Here is a 22,279-nt window from a genome sequence, read left to right on the forward strand (position 1 = left end):
ACATCACAGAGACAACAATTATGTTCATGTAGATGATGATGATAATTCTTATTTGTTGGTACAGCACAACATACAATGTAGGAACATATGCTTTTGAATCAACTCAGTCTTTCTGTGTCTGTATCTCTCTGTGTCTTTCCAGCAGATATGATAGGGCTAATACTGTAACTCCCTTGATGAACACTTTTGTTGTTCAACTGTTTTACCTCCTCACACAAAATACCTAGCTATCTTTTCAACACTTTGGCAGCAAGCATTGTAAGATGCTCCTCGACTCTCTTTTGTCTCAGGAAGTTGTTGCGTTTTGATTCATGTTCTCACTGAGCGTGCACATAAAACACCTGGGTGGGTAATCATCTCAACCAGGAGTTATTCTGTTCCCTCAAATCTCAATGTGGGAGTGTGTGATGGGCTCTACAAACCCGACTGGGCAGAGCAGCATGCTGTTGTTTATCCACACCGTGAGCTCACTGCACCCCCACCGCTCCAAACACTACTATTACTGCCACGTGCAGTTTTAAATTGACACAATTATCTATTTAGGTATTACAAGATGTGCATTGTATTGCACAGAGGGATAGAAAAGCACCATCACAGCTGCTATCATAGTTTTGTTGTTTTTTTCCCCCCTCCAATACACATTTTCTGTCATTAAAGTGATGGAACATTTATCTAAATGGATGTTATGCATTGGGTAAACTCATTTAGTTCCCTGGGCCTTTTCAGGTGATAGGGATTAATGATGTTTAGTAGTTTGAAACTGAGAATATCTGTCATTAGTCACCACTCGCTATTGATTTACCATGTCATTGATGATATGTTAATTGAAGTCTAATGAATCAGAATAATACGAGAGTGGTGTGGGAACAGTTCATTTTGTATGATTTTCGACCCTCGTCGAGTTCAAAGTGAGTTTAATGTTGACTAGTGTTTTCAACAAGGGCATTTACCAGATAATGAATGCTGTAACTGGGCAAGGTTCAGGCTCATGTGTTTTATCTAGGCACAGTCTGCTTTAGATAAACACTTTGGAGCTCCACAAATGCCTGGCCACAGCTTTGACTGCCAAATGTAAACTGTACAAAAGAACAGTGTGAGAGAGTTGGTATTTTTTCATATTTGGATATGCTTTAATGCTTTTATTCAAATGCTTCTGAGATATTGCCCCATAGTCACTTTTCCGTTTACCATAAAAATAAGATTTGATGTATTTTTTGGGGGGGGTTGAGTGCTCAGTTTACAGTGCACACAGTGCATGCTGAACAGTTAGTGTGCTCCTGAGTCTAGAAAGACAGGTTTGCTCTTCCACCAGGTGGAGTCATCTTTTACATTTTTCTGATAGTGGCATCTGGCGCAAGGAATTAAAAAAATAAACGTTCATTTTCATTTAACAACTTCATTGTTAAGTCTTATCGTCCTCAACGGCTACAGTATAGTGAACGATTGTGCTGATCAACCAGATGGAAATGAGGAGATGCGGTAGACAATAAGGCTAGGGTAGCTATCTACATGCACTAGTATACAGTGCACTCGGTAAGTATTCAGACCACTTGACTTTTCCACATTTTGTTATGTTACAGCCTTATTCTAAAATTGATTTAATTGTTTTTTTCTCCCTCATCAATCTACACACAATACGCCATATTGACAAAGCAAAAACTGGCTTTTATTAATTTAGCAAATGTATTAAAAATAAAAACCGGAAATATCACATAAGTATTCAGACCCTTTACTCAGTACTTTGTTGAATCACCTTTGGCAGCGATTATAGACTCGAGTCTTCTTGGGTATGACGCTATAAGCTTGGCACACCTGTATTTGGGGCGTTTTTCCCATTCTTCTCTGCAGATCTTCTCGAGCTCTGTCAGGTTGAATGGGGAGTGTTGCTGCACAGCTATATTCAGGTCTCTCCAGAGATGTTCGATCAGGTCCGGGCTCAGGCTGGGCCACTCAAGGACATTCAGAGACTTGTCCCGAAGCCACTCCTGCGTTGTCTTGGCTGTGTGCTTTGGGTCGTTGTCCTGTTGGAAGGTGAACCTTTGCCCCAGTCTGAGGTCCTGAGCACTCTGGAGGTTTTCATCACGGATCTCTCTGTACTTTGCTCCATTCATCTTTCCCTCGATCTTGACTCGTCTCTCAGTCCCTGCCGCTGAAAATCTTCCCCACAGCATGATGCTGCCACCACCGTGCTTCACCGTAGGGATGGTGCCAGGTTTCCTCCAAACGCGAGGCTGTCATGTGCCTTTTACTGAGGAGTGTCTTCCGTCTACCCATTCTACCATAATGGACTGATTTGTGGAGTGCTGCAGAGATGGTTGTCCTTCTGGAAGATCCTCCCATCTCCAAATAGGAACTCTGGAGCTTTGTCAGAGTGACCATCGAGTTCTTGGTCACCTCCCTGACCAAGGCCCTTCTCCCCCGATTGCTCAGTTTGGCTGGGCGGCAAGCTCTAGGAAGAGTCTTGGTGGTTCCAAACTTCTTCCATTTAAGAATGATGGAGGCCACTGTGTTCCTGGGGACCTTCAATGCTGCAGAAATGTGTTGGTACCCTTCCCCAGATCTGTGCCTCGACACAATTTTGTCTCTGAGCTCTACGGACAATTCCTTAGACCTCATAGCTTGGTTTTTGCTCTGACATGCACTGTCAGCTGTGGGACCTTATATAGACAGGTGTGCCTTTCTAAATCATGTCGAATCAATTGAATTTACCACAGGTGGACAATCAATTAGTGTATTTTAGAATAAGACTGTAACGTAATACAATTTAGAAAAAGTCAAGGGGTCTGAAGTCTTTCCAAAGGCACTGTATGTCAGTGCTTGATAATCAGTCAAAAGAAAGATTGCTGACACCATTTAAAGGAAAGACAAACAAAAACATCAGGAAAGAAATACAAAAATTGACTACTTCTTAATAATTACCTAGGAAGAAGTGTGTTACCCATTCCTGGAAAAAGTGTGTTACCCATACCCATTATTTGTGTAATTGTGATCAATCCTGTTGAGCGGGCTCATACTGCAAGCAGTATTATTAATAAACATAGATTTTGTCTGTTTGTCTTTCAGCGATTCTGTTTTGGTGATTGCTGATGGCAAAAGCTGTAGTTAGTTGCAGTGATTATTCAATAACAACCTCTAATTCCCATGTCCTCTGTCTGCAGGGCAAGGAGGCTGAAGTCACTACGCTGGAACTGAAGATTGCTTTAAACGAGCAAGTCATTGTAGAAGGTAAACACACGATTATTCATTAGACTTCAATCTCAGTGTGAGGGTGAATGTTGTATCGGATTGGCTTAATAAATAACCTGATGCAGTCTGGTTGCCTTGGTTGTATGTTTGTTGAAACAAAAACCTTGCTCTGAAGGTTCACTATCAAACACCTGAAAATGTACACGCAGACTGTAAGTGTTGAAATATCTCATGATCATGCTACTGTGTGATGAATCTATGTATGATTTATTGTAGTTGATGTTATACAGCACAGTTTGTTCTATAGCAGAAGAGGTCTGTAGTGTGTAGTGGACTTCTGCCTGTAGAGAGATCATATGTTAGTGTGCAAGTACAGGTAGGTACATGTAGTAGTTAAGGTTTATGGACTCCCCGAGGGGCATTTTACCTAGAAGGGTTATTGGAATGGATTTTCTCTTCTCCCCCTCATTCCCCCTCAACACTGTGCCTCGGTCATGATATAGGGTCAAAGTTCCTCTTAAGAAACAGTAGATTAATACATGGTTACATATCTACTGGTTATTTAGCTGTTGGAATCTCCATCTCTTGGTGGATCAGTGTGGTTCTTTTTGTGTGTTTGTGTATGTGTGTGTGTGTGTGTGTGTGTGTGTGTGTGTGTGTGTGTGTGTGTGTGTGTGCTCCTCACACCCCTCTCCGTATCTAAATGTGCTGGGGCCCCAGGAAGTAAGCAGGCAGGCTTGAGTGATCCAGTGGGGAGAGGTGGGAGTGTTAACACGTCAGGAGCTCTAGGCTTCAGAGGAGCAGTGTGTCTGTGTTCTGTCTCTCACAGCCCTGTAGACAGTGATGGGCTTTAACATCCCAGCCCCTCAGCTCACAGCTAACGGCAGGGGCACAAACCCCTGCAGGTTTACTCCCATAGACTCTTAGGGAGATGCCAAACTACCTCGATAATATTATGTTGTCACTAACCACTATAGGCCAACACTACATAGAATTTAGTGGTCTTAATTGTCCTTCAGGGTGTGAGTGACGAAGTTAAAACTTCTTTGTGATACGGGGCAGCATTTTCACTTTTGGATGAATAGCGTGCCCAGAGTGAACTGCCTCCTACTCTGTCCCAGATGCTAATAAATGCATATTATTATTACTATTGGATAGAAAATACTCTGAAGCTTCTAAAACTGTTTGAATGATGTCTGTGAGTATAACAGAACTCATATGGCAGGCAAACACCTGAGAAAAAATCCAAACAGGAAGTGAGAATTCTGAGGCTGTTCGATTTTCAACTCATCGCCTATTCAAATCCCAGTAAGATATGGATCTGTTTGCACTTCCTACGCCTTCCACTAGATGTCAACAGTCTGTAGAACGTTGAATGAAGCCTCTACTGTGATGTGGGGCCAGATGAGACGGGAATGAGTCAGTGGTCTGGCAGAGTGCCAGTTCTTGGTCATGCGCATTCCAAATGATATCGCCTTGCGTTCCATTATTTCTGTAGACACAAAGGAATTCTCCGGTTGGAACTTTATTTAATATTTATGATAACAACATCCTGAAGATTGATTCTCTACTTAGTTTGACAAGTTTATTCGACCTGTAATATAACTTTTTGAAGTTTTCATCCGACGTTCGCCTGGATCTGCGCCAGCGTTTGGACCTGTGTACTAAACATTCTAGCAAAAGTAGCTACTTGGACATAAGTAATGGACATTATCGAACAAAACAACGATTTATTGTGGAACTAGGATTCCTGGAAGTGTATTCTGATGAAGATCATCAAAGGTAAGGGAATATTTATGATGTAATTTCGTATTTCTGTTGACTCCAACATGGCGGAGAAATGTTGTTATATCTGAGCGCCATCTCAGATTATTGCATGGTGTGCTTTTTCCGTAAAGTTTTTTTGAAATCTGACACAGCGGTTGCATTAAGAACAAGTGTATCTTTAATTCTATGTAAAACATGTATCTTTCATCAAAGTTTATGATGAGTATCTCTGTTATTTGACGTGGCTCTCTGCAATTTCTCCGGATATTTTGGAGGCATTTCTGAACATGGCGCCAATGTAAACCAAGATTTGTGGATATAAATATGCACATTATCGAACAAAACATACATGTATTGTGTAACATGATGTCCTATGAGTGTCATCTGATGAAGTGATGGCTGTGTTTTTCTGTGGCTATGTACTGACCTAACATAATCGTTTGGTGTGTTTTCGCCGTAAATCCTTTTTGAAATCAGACATGTTGGCTGGATTCACAACATGTGTAGCTTTAATTTGGTGTCTTTCATGTGTGATTTCATGAAAGATAGATTTTTATAGTAATATATTTGAATTTGGCGCGCTGCATTTTTTCTGGCTTTCGGCCAAGTGGGACGTTAGCGTCCCACATATCCCAGAGAAGTTAAGAAAATTAGCTTGAAGGCTTTTTGTATTTGTGGAAATTGAGAGATAACAGAATAGGTTCATCAATGGTTGGAAATGTTCCTGTGTTAAGTTCAAAGGGGATTCATATGTCATAAGTCTTTAATTTGTGTGGGTTGAAGTATTTGAGAAAGATTGTGCGCTTCTCACTATCAGAGCAGGAAGTGTGTTGTGTTTCTCCTGCCTGTTCTATCATCCCAGCGTGCTAAACAGCCATATACTCGTCTCTGTTTGAATTCAGCCAATCACTTCTCCATTTGGAAAAAAAAGGCAACTGTGGGCCGAAGGGTAAAAAATGTAACTGAGTGCATTCTCTGTGTAGTCTTCTGAAGCAGGTCCTCTCCAGGCCCACAGCACAGCTGTTTTCTCCAGATGTAAGATCAGGACTGAAATCTTTCAAATTATTGTGTAATTAATGTTAATGTGCCAAAATCAGCCTAATTATTTACACAACTTTCCAATGCGATTTTTATTGCTTTGCTAATGCAGAAATCCCTGTGGCAGTTTATAGGATTACCATGCTTCAGTCTTTAAAGGCATTTTGAAGTGCAATGGAGTTGAAAACTGAAGAAACGCTCTTGTTATTTTGAGAAACGGTATGCATTGTGTGATTGTACAGTTGTGTATGTGTTTGTTAGTGCTCATGTATGTATGTTTGCACATGCTGATATTTTCTTTATTTGTTAAGGGATTATGAATTAAAGCAGCCTGACAAAGGGTTGGATTTCAGTAAGGATGGCTCTTGGCCAGATAGTTCAATGATCATCGTGCTGAATGATGCTACAGCTGTAGGATATTAATTTGATCACTCTTTTGTTGCTGAAAATTTTCAGGAAATGCAGGTGAGCTTCGTGATTTACATAAATTCACTGAAAACCCACACTAACACACAGTTATACATTTTTAACAGTATTGCACTTTTCATGTAGCCTACTTTTGGCCAGCTAGTAGCCTAACCACCGAACAAGCAACATTATGGATTAAACATTAAAATCCTGTTGCTGCAGGTTTATTTTACTGTGACAATATAGGTCAGATTAAGATCCTACATCTGTAGGTTCAAATCATGCACCATACAGGTCTTAGTTTCTCTTCCAATTTACTCATATGTTGGTGATGCTTAAGTTAACAGACGAAGGCCTATTCCAGGAAGAAGTTCTCCCTCAGAACATCAGTGTGTGTTTCTATTTAGATTAATTTTAAATGCACTTGTCTCCGTTTGAACTTCATTTGAATTTCATATTCAAACAGAATGAAGAACATATCATGCCAACGGTTGCTTGCTCGTATTACTCGCTACGCTGCTGTTATTTTGAGTGCCTTTGAAGATCACAGTCAAGTTACTTTGCTAATCTACAGCTTTTTATAGGAGTATTAAGGATAAAAAGTGAATTCATGAGTCCGGCTGTCACGTATACTCCCTCTCCGTCCTCTAGGTCATCAGGCTGCTGATTATCCCGCACACCTGTCACCATCGTCAAGCGCACCAGCGCCTCATGACACTCACCTGGACTCCATCACCTCCTTGATGATCTTCCCTATATCTGTCACTCCCTTTGGTTCTTCCCTCAGATGTTATTGACTCTGTTTCATGTCAGTGCATTGTTTGTGTTTTGTGGTTATTGTTTTGTTTTGTTTATTTATTAAAACACTCACTCCCTGTACTTGCTTCCCGACTCTCAGCGCACTCGTTACAGAATAACACCTCACCTAAGGGACGCATCAGGGAGTGTTTTTTAAAAATATATATATTTTTGTGTCAGTGTAAATGACGTCGGGTTCGGGAGCCACTACAGGCTCTCATGCCTCAGCCAGATCGCCAGGCTCCCCTGCCAAATCGCCAGGCTCCCCTGCCTCCGCCGGCTTGTCGGGCTTTCATGCCTCCGCCGGCTTGTCAGGCTTTCATGCCTCAGCCGGATCACCAGTCTCCCCTGCCTCCGCCGGCTTGTCGGGCTTTCATGCCTCCGCCGGCTTGTCAGGCTTTCATGCCTCCGCCGGATCGCCAGGCTCCCCTGCTTCCACTGGCTGGTCAGGCTCTCATGCCTCCGCCGGATCGCCAGGCTCCCCTGCTTCCACCGGCTGGTCAGGCTCTCATGCCTCCGCCGGATCGCCAGGCTCCCCTGCTTCCACCGGCTGGTCAGGCTCTCATGCCTCCGCCGGATCGCCAGGCTCCCCTGCTTCCACCGGCTGGTCAGGCTCTCATGCCTCCGCCGGATCGCCAGGCTCCCCTGCTTCCACCGGTTGGTCAGGCTCTTATGCCTCGGCCGGATCGCCAGGCTCCCCTGCCTCAGTCGGTCTGTCAGGTTCCGGCGCCCCAGCCGGCTCGACAGGTTCCGGCGCCCCAGCCAGCTCGACAGGTTTCCGCGCTTCAGCAGGGGTGACCGGTCCTCTCCTGATCCCCGGGTTCGTCCCCTTTGTTGGCGTCATGCGGCCGGAGCCCCGCGTTGGGGAGTGGGTACTGTCACGTACTCCCTCTCTGGCCTCTAGGTCATCAGGCTGCTGATTATCCCGCACACCTGTCACCATCGTCAAGCGCACCAGCGCATCATGACAACTTCCTGAACTCCATCACCTCCTTGATTATCTTCCCTATATCTGGTTCTTTCCTCAGGTGTTATTGACTCTGTTTCATGTTTGTGTTTCGTGGTTATTGTTTTGTTTATTTACTAAAACACTCACTCCCTGTACTTGCTTCCCGACTCTCAGCACACTCGTTACACCGGCCAAAGAAAGGTGGCATATAGATTTATGTTGGGAAGAAGAAAGCTCACATAATAGTTCTCTTGACTGCATTTATTGCTTACATTAAAAAGTAATTTCTTTATATCAGCATCAAGCTGAAAATTGCCATACGGGTATTAGGGTTGGTAAGCTTCTAATTCTGTGGCATTTACAGCTGGCTGTGTTTCCATGCATTTATAACACTTTGATTCTTGAAGAGTTTCTTTAATCGCTTTTGCCGAGCTCTGAACATAATAAACAACTTGCTGTTGCTAAAGTGCCACATGGGGGAGATTGCTAACAAGAAAGTTAAACGTTTATGCCACTAGCAGTTTTGTCACAGTGTTGTTCATGTTCTCTAACTACTGTAATCTACTCTCAGTGCTTGGCTGCAGTAGTTAAAAACAGTGACAGGCAAAATAGCTGCGAGGTGGCTTCTCTAGTCTAGCTGTAGGAAAATGAAATGTTATCATGATGGGTACAAAGACATTTCAATGGAGACCAACATAAAAAGCAAGACTGCGTTTTATTTGTTCCAGTTTATCTAGATCACAGGATATGTCAGCACCTACTAAACACTGTCTTCTCTCTATCCCCAGTCACTCTATCCCCATCAGAATGGGCTTTGGGAGATACTGTATCTAGGCTCTTTATTGTCTGGCTAAACAGGTTGCATAGGTAATGTATGCTTTATTCAGAATGAAGTATTTCATAGAGAATAGAGCAACATCCTTTTCTCTTGTCATTTCCTGTGCTTTCATGTGAATTATCTTGTAAAGTAGAAAGATTTGTACTGATAGTGTTATCACCAATGTGTTATCTTGAAGCTACTTAAAATACCTTTTGGGGGGAAAGTGTGTTTGGCAAGTTTCAATCTATTTTTCTATCAGCATCACACAGACATATTTTTTATTTTTCATGGTTTGGAACATATTGATGGATGTATAAATTCAGCACTGTCTGGGAGAGTGAAGGCCTTTGATGTCAAGCTGCTACCAGGTGCAGACGTGTAACATGACAGAGTCTTTGTGTGAGATTGACTGAGGCGACAGCAGTAAGCAAATTCCACCCGCAGATGAGTTGTCTTACAGAGACATGAAAAGAAAATCACAAAAGTGAAAGAATGTGTCAAATCTCCTGAAGGCTTTGACTTTGGCCTGCTCTTCCCGCTTCAAAATGTGAAATTGAATTAATCAGCAAAATTACTGCCTATAACTTTTTTTTTTGGAGAGGGTCAAGGCCAGCAACTACCATATCGATATGACTATATTAGAGAACCAGTGCACCCTCATATATAGACAAAGCCATTGAGAGGTCTGATTATAAGTGCAAGAAAAAAAGCCCTAGCTGCTGCTTGTTCCCAGTTACAAAATATCTAATTCATCTTTTCTCAGGTGTTCTATGCATACTATGGGCAATTTTTGGGAGCTAAAGTGTATTCGGTAAGTATTCAGACCCCTTGACTTTTTTCACATTTTGTTACATTACGGCCTTATTCTAAAATATATTAAATCGTTTTTTCCCCCATCATTAATCTACACACAATACCCCATGATGACAATGCAAAAACGTTTTTTTAGAAATTGTAGCTAAAAAAATGAAGAACTGAAATAACACATTTACATAAGTATTCAGACCCGTTACTTAGTACTTTGTTGAAGCACCTTTGGCAGCGATTACAACCTCGAGTCTTCTTGGGTATGACGCTAATAGCTTGGCACACCTGTATTTGGAGAGTTTCTCCCATTCTTCTCTCCAGATCCTCTCAAACTCTGTCAGATTGGATGGGGAGCGTCGCTGCACAGCTATTTTCAGGTCTCTACAGAGAAGTTAGATTGGGTTCAAGTCCGGGCTCTGGCTGGGCCACTCAAGGACATTCAGAGACTTGTCCCGAAGCCACTCCTGCATTGTCTTGGCTGTGTGCTTAGGGTCGTTGTTCTGTTGGAAGGTGAACCTCCGCCCCAGTCTGAGGTCCTGAGCGCTCTGGAGCAGGTTTTCATCAAGGATCTCTCTGTACATTTCTCCGTTCATCTTTCCTTCGATCCTGACTCGTCTCCCAGTCTCTGCCGCTGAAGAACATCCCCACAGCATGATACTGCCACCACCATGCTTCACCTGTAGGGATTGTGCCAGGTTTCCTCCAGATGTGACACTTGGCATTCAGGCCAAAGAGTTCAATCTTGGTTTCATCAGACCAGAGAATATTGTTTCTCATGGTCAAAGAGTCCTTTAGGTGCCTTTTGGAAACCTCTAAGCGACCTGTCATGTGCCTTTTACTGATGAGTGGCTTCCATCTGGCCGCTCTACCATAAAGGACTGATTGGTGGAGTGTTGCAGAGATGGTTGTCCTTCTGGAAGTTCCTCCCATCTCCACAGAGGAACTCTGGAGCTCTGTCAGAGTGACCTGAGCTCAATTTCGAGTCTCTTAGCAAAGGGTCTGAATCATTATGTTAACATGGTATTTCTGGATTTTATTTTTAGTACATTTGCAAAAACGTTTAAAAACCCTATTTCGTTTGTCATTATGGGGTACTGTGTGTAGATTGATAAAGAAAACGTGAATTTATCCATTTTAGAATAAGGCTGTAACGTAACAAAATGTGGAAAAAGAGCATATGGAAGAAGTTATGTTTTTGTTGCACTGAATGTATGGCGTTGCAGTTAGATGTTACATTTTGGTTGCTTGTGCTCGCTGTTAGACTAGGGTTGTCTAGACCCTTTCAACAGCCGCAATGTCTTAGTAAGCCTGAGACGTCTGGGGTGCAAGACTTGGGTTGGCTGGGCTTGGGTGTTGGCTACAACCAAACACTTGAGTAACTTGGCCCTTGTTGAGGTAGCAGTGGGCTACCATGAATGGATTGAGAAAACATGGGCTTCAGTATGGGTATTGTTTTCCAGATTGTGGCCATGCCTTCTCTTTAACCCTGAGAAGATAGAGCAATAACCAGAGCCGTGACACAGAGTAAAAGGAGAGGAGAACAAGTGACCACTGAAACCGAAAGTAGAATGAGTGTTACATTACATTCAGATAGCACTACATGCTGTTTTGATTAGTGAGAAATGGAACCCTCCAACCTAGACATATTAAATAATATTCCTTTTTGATTTCATTTGACTGGAAGTTTGCCAAACTGCTCTAATTCACGTCATACATCTTTGCCAATTAGGTTTTCCTCTTGTTCCCCTTGTTGGATCGTCAAATAAATTAGAATGTTAAAATATTTAAAATGTTGAATTAAAATTAGACAGTTAAAAGACGCACATGAAGCGGAACACTTTTGAGAGGGTGGAAAGCTTTTTCATTCAACATGGGAGTTTATTTAATGCAATCCAACAAGAAAGGTAGAGACATTTTTAAACATATATTTATTTATTGGGATATTTACCGGTTTCAGTCTTGGCTCCTACGTTGTTTTCATAAATAAAGTCTCCCTGGTCTAGCAGAAAAGGTACAGAACCATACAGAGCCCTGAAAACAGGAATGACAAACACCATTAGCTAAAACATTTCCATCTCTTTGCAACTATGTTATTGTTTACTTTACTATACACGTCCTAATATGGTTACCTCCCTGTTAAAGCAGCCCAGCACAGACCCGAGGGGCCCTCGCAGGGAGACGCTTTTAACTGCCACTTAGACAATAAGAAACAAATGTCACAGCTCTGCAAAAATGCCCAGCTTTCACAGCCTTGCAATACTCGACCTTCCATGGTGCTTGGCTCAGGCTACTCTGTGATATTTATCCACTTTCTCCTGTTACCCATCGCTGTGCCCTCTCACTATCCCCCCGCCAGCCTGTCTCCCCTACACTCTCTTGTGCTTGCTCGCTATTTCTCTCTCTCTTTATGTCTCTGTCTATCTTTCTATCCATCTCTTTCCCTGTCTCTGTGTTAGCTGTTTGGAGCTTGACTGATCTGTCTCTGTTTGCCTTGTTTAGTTATTTATCAGGGGGGATAAGAGTGATGTGTTTAGTGTATTTTGTCTCTGCTGCTGAGCAGAGCAGATACCAATACAGCAGTAGGTCCTTCCCCAACCTCTTCCCTAGCCCCTGCCCCAACCCCTTCCCCAGCCCCTGCCCCAGCCCCTGCCCCAACTCCTGCCCCTGCCCCAACCCCAGCCCCTGCCCCAAATCCTACCCCAGCCCTTGCCCCACTCCCTGCCCCAACCCCAGCCTTCTTATTCTCCACTGAGATCACCTCACTCCGCATATGGTTTGAGTCCTGAGGTACAACAACATATCTTTATTCTTGTTTAGAGTGTTGTTTCTTGTCTTAGGACTGTGTTGAATGTGTTTAAGTGTCAATGGTTCTGTCAAAATAGGCTTTGACTGATACCTGTCTCTCAGCTCCCCAAAGAGGACATTGAGAATCCTTTCATTTGTTCTGTGCCGTCTTCCCAGACATGTACCCTGTAGGTAGGAATTACCGTATTCCATTGGTGGGTTAGGGGGTAGGTTAAACCAGCCTATGCTTTCAGATGCATGGTTTTCTTTTCCCTGGTTGGTTGAAGATGTTGGCAGCCTCACCTCAATCATAAAATCCTCACGTTTTATGATATTTGCCCAACATTATCTGTGTCCTTTGATAATATGTGGAATGTTGAAGGTCAGCTTCCATGATTTAAACAGGGATAGAGCATAAGAACCCTTGGAAAAATACTTGGGCCGGGATCAAACAGATGTCGTGATATATTCTTAACATTGACATTTAAATGCATGTATTTCTCTCTTTTTGCTATCTTGTTCCTTACGTTTAGGAAGACCAAAGTGGAGTGGGCCTTTAAAATACATTGAAGTAAAAAGAAGTATATAAATCAAATATTTGGAGTTTGTACATTCCAAGCGGCAATTGGCAATTTCAGAATCATTATATAGACTAACTTGTTTGAAAGTTTCTATGTCTGCACATGATTTTAAACAGAATTTTCTAAATGAAATGAACAATGTTATTTCAAGATGTAAACCATAATCACCTGGTCTCAATTATTAAGGTAGTGGGTTGTTAACTTGGGTTTACCCTCAGTGTCTGTTGTGGTAACAAGCTGTGTTACTACCTCCATTCTTTTCACCTCACAGCATGTGTATATATTTGATTGTTCAGTGTTAGTGAGTGTGATTGGTCCAGTATTGTGAGAATTATATAGGGGAGGGTTGTCTAAAACAAACAATTTTTTTGCTTTGGGGAGAGTTGTGTGTTTTTTTATTGGGCACAGGGGAGTGTAGTGCGTTTCTTTCCCTGGTTTACAATCGCCCTTTTGCAGGTTTTACTATATAATTTCTTCCATCCTGTTGGATGCGGGTCCCCTATATCAAGGTGTTTTGGTACATCCCTTAAGCACTGAGCTTTTCCGTGCACAAACTATACCACAGGTCAATATAGTCTACCAGTCTGTCTATCCTGCCCTCTATTCACCATTCATAGTGACAATAGTGGTAGGTGGATTGTTTGTCCAGATCTGCAATAGGCTACCTACCAATCATACCACACAAAATGATTCAGAGCGGAACCAATTTTCAATATAAGCGTAGAGGCCAGCTTCGTCATTGTGGATGAAAGAACAGTGAATACATGAGACATGCAGCTCAAAAGCTATCGATCTTGTTTAGCGACAATACAATGATCCTACCTAGACTAGCCTACAACACCACATTGCAATGAATAATTGCATTATTGTTTTCAAGTAAGTACAAAATTCTACTCTAGGCTGTAAACTGCAGTGAAAATGTCATTTGACTAATGCCACAAAAGCCGTGTGATTTGAATATTTAATTCCATTCATTCCGTTTGGATCAGTTGTGGGTCTACTCTCCACAGTTTATAAGGTATTGAAAGGCATAGTAGCAGGCCAGTCTGGCTGTATTTTATGTTCTGATACTGAAATGCGCTGTCTGTTGCGGATCATCATTCTCACAAGTCGTCCTATAATAATGTGGCCACATATGCTCTCAACAGGCCCAGTTATTCAGGGAAGTTTAACGTGTGCTCTGCCTCATTTCCCATCCCAGCGACTATCCCTTGCGCACATAGAACGTTCCTCTTCAATATATCCTAAATATTTGTAATTTAACTTTTAAAATGTATGACCTTTTATGTGTGGCATTAACACAACCAGTCATAATCTTTGAATATGATTGTGAAGGCTACTGTAGACTACCTGAGCACGTGAAGTTGAAGCGCCCGAAGTTGGTATGCTTTGCTTATTGGTTGTGGTGCGTTGGCACAGAAACATGTTGGTGGAAAATGTGTTGCATATATTTATATAATTATAAATATAGCATCAACATTTAGAAATTCTGATTTCCACCTAGCTGATTGTCTGCAGCCGGCTTTGATTGTAGTGTAGGTCTAATGAAAAAGGCAGGGAGAGTGAGCTCGTCCGTGGTGGTCGGCAAACCCTCAACCTTCTGGCCCATAGCCGTGATTGTCGTCGACTGTGCAACAAAAGCATTCTGAAATGGCAAAGTCGATATCCAGGTTTATAAACACAGGGTCGCTACAGGTATTGTTATTTGTGTTCTTATACATTATTTTGAGGTGGGAGGGTGCACCCCTTTCTTTACAGTACAACAGGAGGGGCGTGTGACAATAGATTTAATGTTGGGGAGGGGAGTGCATTAAATATCAAACTGTCCCTTAACAGCCTATGTCCTTGTTAACAAAGTCCTGCAGGTTGTGTGTGTCTTGACCAATTAGATTCATGGAATTCGCAGAGCACGTTCTCTACTTTCCTCCGTTATTATTTTAGCAAACAGGAAAATAACTAATTCACTCTCGACAGACACAAATAAAAACTGTAAGTTTAGAGAAATGTGGTAGCAGCCTACACCTAAACATTAGTCATCTGACATGCTGTATCAGTCTGATCAACTGTAGCCTACCTATACACCCGTCCCATCTGGCCAGGGGAAACAAAGCGCTAACATTACATATTTATAGCATAAGCTATTTTTTGGGTGAATGTGATCAAATTTGGTTTCTATTCAAACTTTGGTTGGCTAGGCTACGTAGGCCTTTTTTTCAAGAAATAGTGATGACATAGGCTTGACTGTGTTAATATACATGTAACTTTTTAATTTAGGCCTACATGATACAACCCTGCATATACAGTTGAAGTCGGAAGTTTACATACACTTAGGTTGGAGTCATTAAAACTCGTTTTTCAACCACTCCACAAATTTCTTGTTAACAAACTATAGTTTTGTCAAGTCGGTTAGGACATCTACTTTGTGCATGACACAAGTAATTGTTCCAACAATTGTTTACAGACAGATTATTTCACTTATAACTGTCACACTCTGGCCTTTGTTATATTGATTTTCTTTATTAGTTTAGTTAGGTCAGGGTGTGACATGGGGGATGTTTGTGTGTTTTGTCTAGTTTAGGGTGTGTGTATGGTTTAGGGGGTTTTGTAGTATGTATGGGGTTGTGTTCAGTGTAGGTGTTTAGGAAAGTCTATGGTTGCCTGATTTGGTTCTCAATCAGAGACAGCTGTTTATTGTTGTCTCTGATTGGGAGCCATATTTAAGGCAGCCATAGGCTTTAGGTGTTTGTGGGTAATTGTCTATGTTGAACGTTTGTGTGTGCACTAACGTTTGTAGCTTCACGGTCGTTTGTTGTTTTGTTTTGTAAAAGTGTTTGTTTCGTGTTTCGTCATCTCTAATAAAAGAAGATGTCCTCATATCCCGCTGCGCCTTGGTCCGCTTATTATGACGATCGTGACAATAACTCACTGTATCACAATTCCAGTGTGTCAGAAGTTACATACACTAAGTTGACTGTACCTTTAACTTCTTGCCGCACGGATCCCTTTAGCGGGATCATTTTCGTAAACAACCGCTGAATTGCAGAGCGCCAAATAAAAAATAAAAATACTAAAAATATTTATAATCATGAAATCACAAGTGAAATATACCAAAACACAGCTTAGCTTGTTGTTAATCCACCTAATGTGTCAGATTTTGAAAATATGCTTTACAGCGAAAGCAATCCAAGCGTTTGTGAGTTTATCAATCACTAGACAAAACAGTAAGAACAGCTAGCCCCAAATTAGCTTGGTCACAAAAGTCAGAAAAGCAATAAAATTAATCGCTTACCTTTGATAATCTTCGGATCTTTGCACTCACGAGACTCCCAGTTACACAATAAATGTTCTTTTTGTTCGATAAAGATTAGTTTTATAACCAAAAACCGCCAATTGGTTTGCGCGTTATGTTCAGAAAACCACAGGCTCGTTCCGGTCCTGAAAGGCAGACGAAAATTCCAAAAAGTATCCGTAATGTTCGTAGAAACATGTCAAACGTTTTTTATAATCAATCCTCAGGTTGTTTTTAACATACATAATCGATAATATTTCAAACGGACGGTAACCTATTCAATACTACAGAGAAAGAAAATGTCGAGCTACATCTCTCGCGCGCAGGAACTAATCAAAGGACACCTGACGTGTTTTGAAAAATCTCGCTAATTTTTCAAAATAAAAGCTTGAAACTATGTCTAAAGCCTGGTCACAGCCTGAGGAAGCCATTGGAAAAATAATCTGGTTGATACCCCTTTAAATGGAGGAGGGGCAGGCAACGGAACAGGGATTTTTCCAAATAAAAGGCACTTCGGGGTTGGATTTCCTCAGGTTTTCGCCTGCAAAATCAGTTCTGTTATACTCACAGACAATATTTTGACAGTTTTGGAAGAACACCATCCCAACCGTGAAGCACGGGGGTGGCAGCATCATGTTGTGGGGGTGCTTTGCTGCAGGAGGGACTGGTGCACTTCACAAAATAGATGGCATCATGAGGTAGGAAAATATGTGGATATATTGAAGCAACATCTCAAGACATCAGTCAGGAAGTTAAAGCTTGGTCGCAAATGGGTCTTCCAAATGGACAATGACCCCAAGCATACTTCCAAAGTTGTGGCAAAATGGCTTAAGGACAACAAAGTCAAGGTATTGGAGTGGCCATCACAAAGCCCTGACCTCAATCCTGTAGAATATTTTATGGGCAGAACTGAAAAAGCGTGTGTGAACAAGGAGGTCTACAAACCTGACTCAGTTACACCAGCTCTGTCAGGAGGAATGGGCCAAAATTCACCCAACTTATTGTGGGAAGCTTGTGGAAGGCTACCCGAAATATTTGACCCAAGTTAAACAATTTAAAGGCAATGCTATATAATACTAATTGAGTGTATGTACACTTCTGACCCACTGGGAATGTGATGAAAGAAATAATAGCTGAAATAAATAATTCTCTCTACTATTATTCTGACATTTCACATTCCTAAAATAAAATGGTGATCCTAAGACAGGGAATTTTTACAATGATTAAATGTCAGGAATTGTGAAGAACTGAGTTTAAATGTATTTGGCTAAGGTGTACGTAAACTTCCGATTTCAACTGTAGCAAGCTCACCCCTGTTAGTTATATTGTCTAATAACAGTTGTCTATGTGTCTATGTAATGGAAAACCGTCTGTTAGTCTAGTTTTAAAATATAATTTATATGAAGATGTGCAAGTAGAGTATAAGGTTGCTGCAGTTTGACAGGGTTTTCAACCTCCTTATAGTGCCAGGAGTTTAAAACTGCAGTATGTAACCTGATTAGATAACTCTGATTATGGTATGAAAGGCACTTTCCCATCAGCCAAGTCAGCAGTATTGTTTGGTTGCCCGAAGATTATGGTCACTTGCCCGAAAATTGAAAAATAGTTGTTTACACTTAGAAATGCCATAACTTGTCGGTTTCTTTATTAAACAACTGGGAAGAAGCAGAACAATCTGTTTCACTGGCCTGCCACATCAGCCGCAAAACTTTTGCAGAGCGTGAGACACTCCTATTCATTTCAACACAACCTGGGCGTGAGCACGCTGGCCCCACAAGAGGCTTGCACTGCTGGAGCTTCAAATGACGCTCTGGTTCTATTTTCAAGACTTTGACATGCAGCTCACGCCTGCGTGCAGTTTGAAGGATGTTGCTAACTAGCGCTAGCACAATTGCTAACTAGTGTTAGCGCAATGACATGAAGTCTATGGTATCTTCTAGCATGCTAACACTAGTTAGAATTGACTTGACAAACTACCTCTAACTACCTTCATACTGGACACAGAGACATAAAAATGGTATCCACTTGTTCATCTGACTCTGGGGAATTAGATAAAGGGCCTCATTGACAAAATCCAAAATCCCGAAGTATCCCTTTAAGGTCCCTGCTACAACTAGGTTCCGGACATTTATCTGGAGTTAACCATCAGGAGGAAAAAAGTAATTAGCTGACGTGTGATAATGTTTATTTAATATCACATTGTTGTAATTGACGCATTGTTGCAACTACATTATATGCCATAAAATACGTTTTCTCTGTTAGGTTGTGATTTATTTACAAATAATTACACACCTATTTAAATGTACTTCCTTGTTGATTTCTTGTATTTGATGTATTGTAGTTCACAATATTGATGTTTATAAAACATTTATATAAAAAAATATATATACATTTTTTATGTCAGGGAAGATGAAGCCTGCCCTGTCTGACGTTAATGAACTTTGTGAGGAGGTTCTTCAAGGTCAGTTTTTGATCATGGCCGCTTGTTTTCTTATAAACATATTTACAGCCAACGATGTGTAAACATTGTAAATGTATACATACAGGTGAAGAGCCGACACTGGTGTATTTTCTTATTCTATTTATTTTTTCGTAATGACCTTTTCCTCTATGACACGTGCTTAAAGGCAGCGTGTGTGTGTGTGTGTGTGTTACAGTGAGTGCACCAGCAGAAATGTAGCCTCACAAAGCATAATAATGTGCCTGCTCTCAATATGAAGCTTCTACTAGAGAGAGAGAGAGAGAGAGAGAGAGAGAAAGCTGAGGAATAGTTGGGGTATTAAATATGAATGAATGGAATGTTGCTCGGGCACATCTTTGGGTGTAGTGTAGTGTTGAAAAATAAAATGGATGTTGCCGGCTACTGGCCGTGAAGGTGCATTTGGACTTGGTATCCTTTAATTAGAAGTGAGATATTAGCATTTCATAGGGCTTTACGCTGGGTGAGGGAACGGCCGGCCCAGCCGCCGAGCCTTCATTAGCCACCCTTTCTGCATGTAATGAGCGGCGTCATTAGCTGATGAAGTGGATTTGCCATAGCTCTACCTTGAAAGGCACATAATTTACATACTTCCAAGGAATATTGCCTGTAAAGGATTCCTCAGTGAATAAAATAAAATGCCACTTCTTTACATTTTGAAGAGTCCGTTTCTGATAGTGGACATCACTAGCCTGCTACCTCTTCTGTTGGATAGATGGAGAAAGGCAAAGGGGGGAGAAAGAGGTGAGATTGACTTATGTTTGAAACGTAGTGCGTCATAAATTCTGAATTAAATCAATAATGTTGGGACGTGAAAGTATAAAAGCGGTGGATCAAACAGGAGAAATATGACACGCAGACTGCCTTTTGCCTCCAGACATGGGCACATAAATAAGATTTGCATGATTTGTCAGAGACCTGAGAGTGTGTGTGTGTGTGTGTGTGTGTGTGTGTGTGTGTGTGTGTGTGTGTGTGTGTGTGTGTGTGTGTGTGTGTGTGTGTGTGTGTGTGTGTGTGTGTGTGTGTGTGTGTGTGTGTGTGTGTGTGTGACTTACAGTGATAGTGAAGGTTTTTTTGAAAATGGAAGAGTTTTCGCTAAGCCTTTAGCTGCAGCCCATTCTCTGAGTCAGCTGTGAAGTGATGAGTATTTTATTGATGAATGGCAAGTTTGGGAAATTGCATCTTTGATAACACAGGGTTTGGGAAATGTGTGAATGTGTGGAGCCAACCAGGTAAAACCCCCACCCACTGTACACCCCCCCACCGCCCGACACACAGACCTGTCACCTGGGAGGGATCTTCCTCCCCTTCTCCAAAACAAATATTTGTTTTTGGATGTTTTCATTGAGAGTCTACACGGTGATTACAGATGTTCATTAACAAAATTGGGTATTTGTTTTCAACTTTACCCAATCACTTTGATATGCTAATTACGGTGTAATTTAATTTGAGCCCCGTAATGATGATGCTGTTATTATGGACATAAATGATGCAGTTAAGCTGAGAGTAATCTCATTTGCATACTGTACATGCCAGTAAATTAAGCCCTTTCTCTGCTTCAGCTTTAATTTTCCACTCCTTTTCACATAGCAGCAGCAGCATCATCTCTCAGCCCTGTGCTTAATAGCAGGCCAGCCTGTTTGATGTGGAGATGCTTCCTCACACTAAATCCAGTCACAATATATAATACATAAAAGAGCTCATTACTGCTTTAAGAGTTCCTTTAAGAAATTGGGATTAATATGTAGAAGTGCTTTTCACTCTTTGTAGTCCTACAGAAATATATTTGTGCCACTCACACTTGTTCATCTTTTTAGCATGTTTTAATCCTCCACCCCCCAAAAAAACTTTACAGGCTTTCCAGTAACGTGTTGATAATAGGTCTCTTCAAAGGGTTGATTGTATTTTGATATTCTTCCTTTGAAAGAAATGAATAAATAGATGAATAGGAACTACATGTTTTTCTGACTATGAAGTCAAACTGCACTTTACCTTTATCATACAGAATGATCATTTAGATAATGGTAGAATCATGCATTAATGGAAAATGGTGGCAGGTGCACAGTACATGTTGTTCATGTCCATATAAAAGGGGTATGCAAATCTTTCCCTGAAGGGAAAACACTTGGAAAATACCTTATTATTATTAAAGATATCAATGGAGAAAGTTTTCACAGAATCACTTCATAGCTAATTGTTGATAGCAGTTTGGTGTCTTCATTAGAGAAGCAGCAGCTCATGGTGTCATTGTGTGCTTTTTGCTCTGTGAGTGTAAACATGTTTGTCACACAGAGGTGTATTTATGCTGATCAAACAGATCAGCCAGGGGATTGTCAATGCCAAGGTCTTTGGCTCATTTCAGAGAAGAATGCCTGTGCTCAACCTGGACTCAGAGGTAGACGTAACATAGCCAATGTAAATCTGTCTCCCTCCGTTTTGTATGATGTATTGAGTTTCGTATGGTTTGTATTAATTTGTGGATGTCCATCATCCTTTTCGTATGATATGTTACGAATTTGCAATACATATGATATGAAAACTAATTCCAATTTGTTGTGGCTAACGTTAGCTAGGTGGCTAGGTGGTTAATGCTAACCTGGGCTAGGTGCCTAGCTAGGGGTTAGGGTTAAGGTTAAGGTTAGGGTTAGGGTTAGGAGTTAGATTAAAGGGTTAAGGTTAGGGGAAGGGTTAGCTAATATGCTAAGTAGTTGCCAAGTAGCTAAAAAGTAGTAAGTAGTTGAAAAGTTACTAATTAGCTAAATTGCTAAAGTTGTCCGTGATGAGGTTCTAACATGCAACCTTTGGGTTGTTAGACGTTCACATTATACAACCACCCTTTTTTCGTTTTGGCATTAACTAACCTTCTGTCTTATGTCACCATACCAAACTGAATATATCATACAAATGAGATTTTCCCGGATTTACATTTACTATGTTACGTGTCGTCTAGGAGACCAGGCCGCTCCCTCACATTTAGAAAACTTTCCTTTTGTCTTTCCCTGAAAGCATCATGTCCAGATCCAACACAGCAGCTCCTTTGTATTTTGAAGTGGGGGGGGTTAAATATTTTATGGAGTTAACACTGACAATACAATTGCCCTTCAGCGAGAATGCTTTTCCATTTTGTTACCATAAAGAATATTATTTTTCTGCCAGCCAATTTTTCTTTGTTACTCTCTAATTGGCTACATAAATCTCTAGCATTGAGGGTGAGCAATGTTGCGGTGTCACAGAGTGTAATCTTCACCCTTATTTACCAATTCATTAAGATTCATTGATGCAGGATCGGTGAGAAGAAATGACAGCATAAATCAGACCTCCAACATAAGGACCCCTAATCAGTTGGGAATTGCAGAGAGTGTCATGATGAACT

The 22,279-nt window shown here is 41.3% G+C and overlaps 1 protein-coding gene across 8 annotated transcripts in view; it reads left to right on the plus strand.

Annotated features, from left to right (window-relative positions):
* The window catches only part of LOC120060082 (forkhead box protein P1-B-like), a 236,240-nt gene that overhangs the window by 89,445 nt on the left and 124,516 nt on the right, over nt 1-22,279 (plus strand). For all 8 annotated transcript variants that reach the window (XM_039009214.1, XM_039009198.1, XM_039009205.1 and 5 more), the window contains one exon: nt 3,159-3,225. The gene's annotated coding sequence lies outside the window, so the exon portion shown is untranslated. The remainder of the gene's footprint in view (nt 1-3,158; nt 3,226-22,279) is intronic.

This window comes from Salvelinus namaycush, chromosome 2, assembly GCF_016432855.1.
Source record: "Salvelinus namaycush isolate Seneca chromosome 2, SaNama_1.0, whole genome shotgun sequence".
Lineage (NCBI taxonomy): Eukaryota > Metazoa > Chordata > Actinopteri > Salmoniformes > Salmonidae > Salvelinus > Salvelinus namaycush.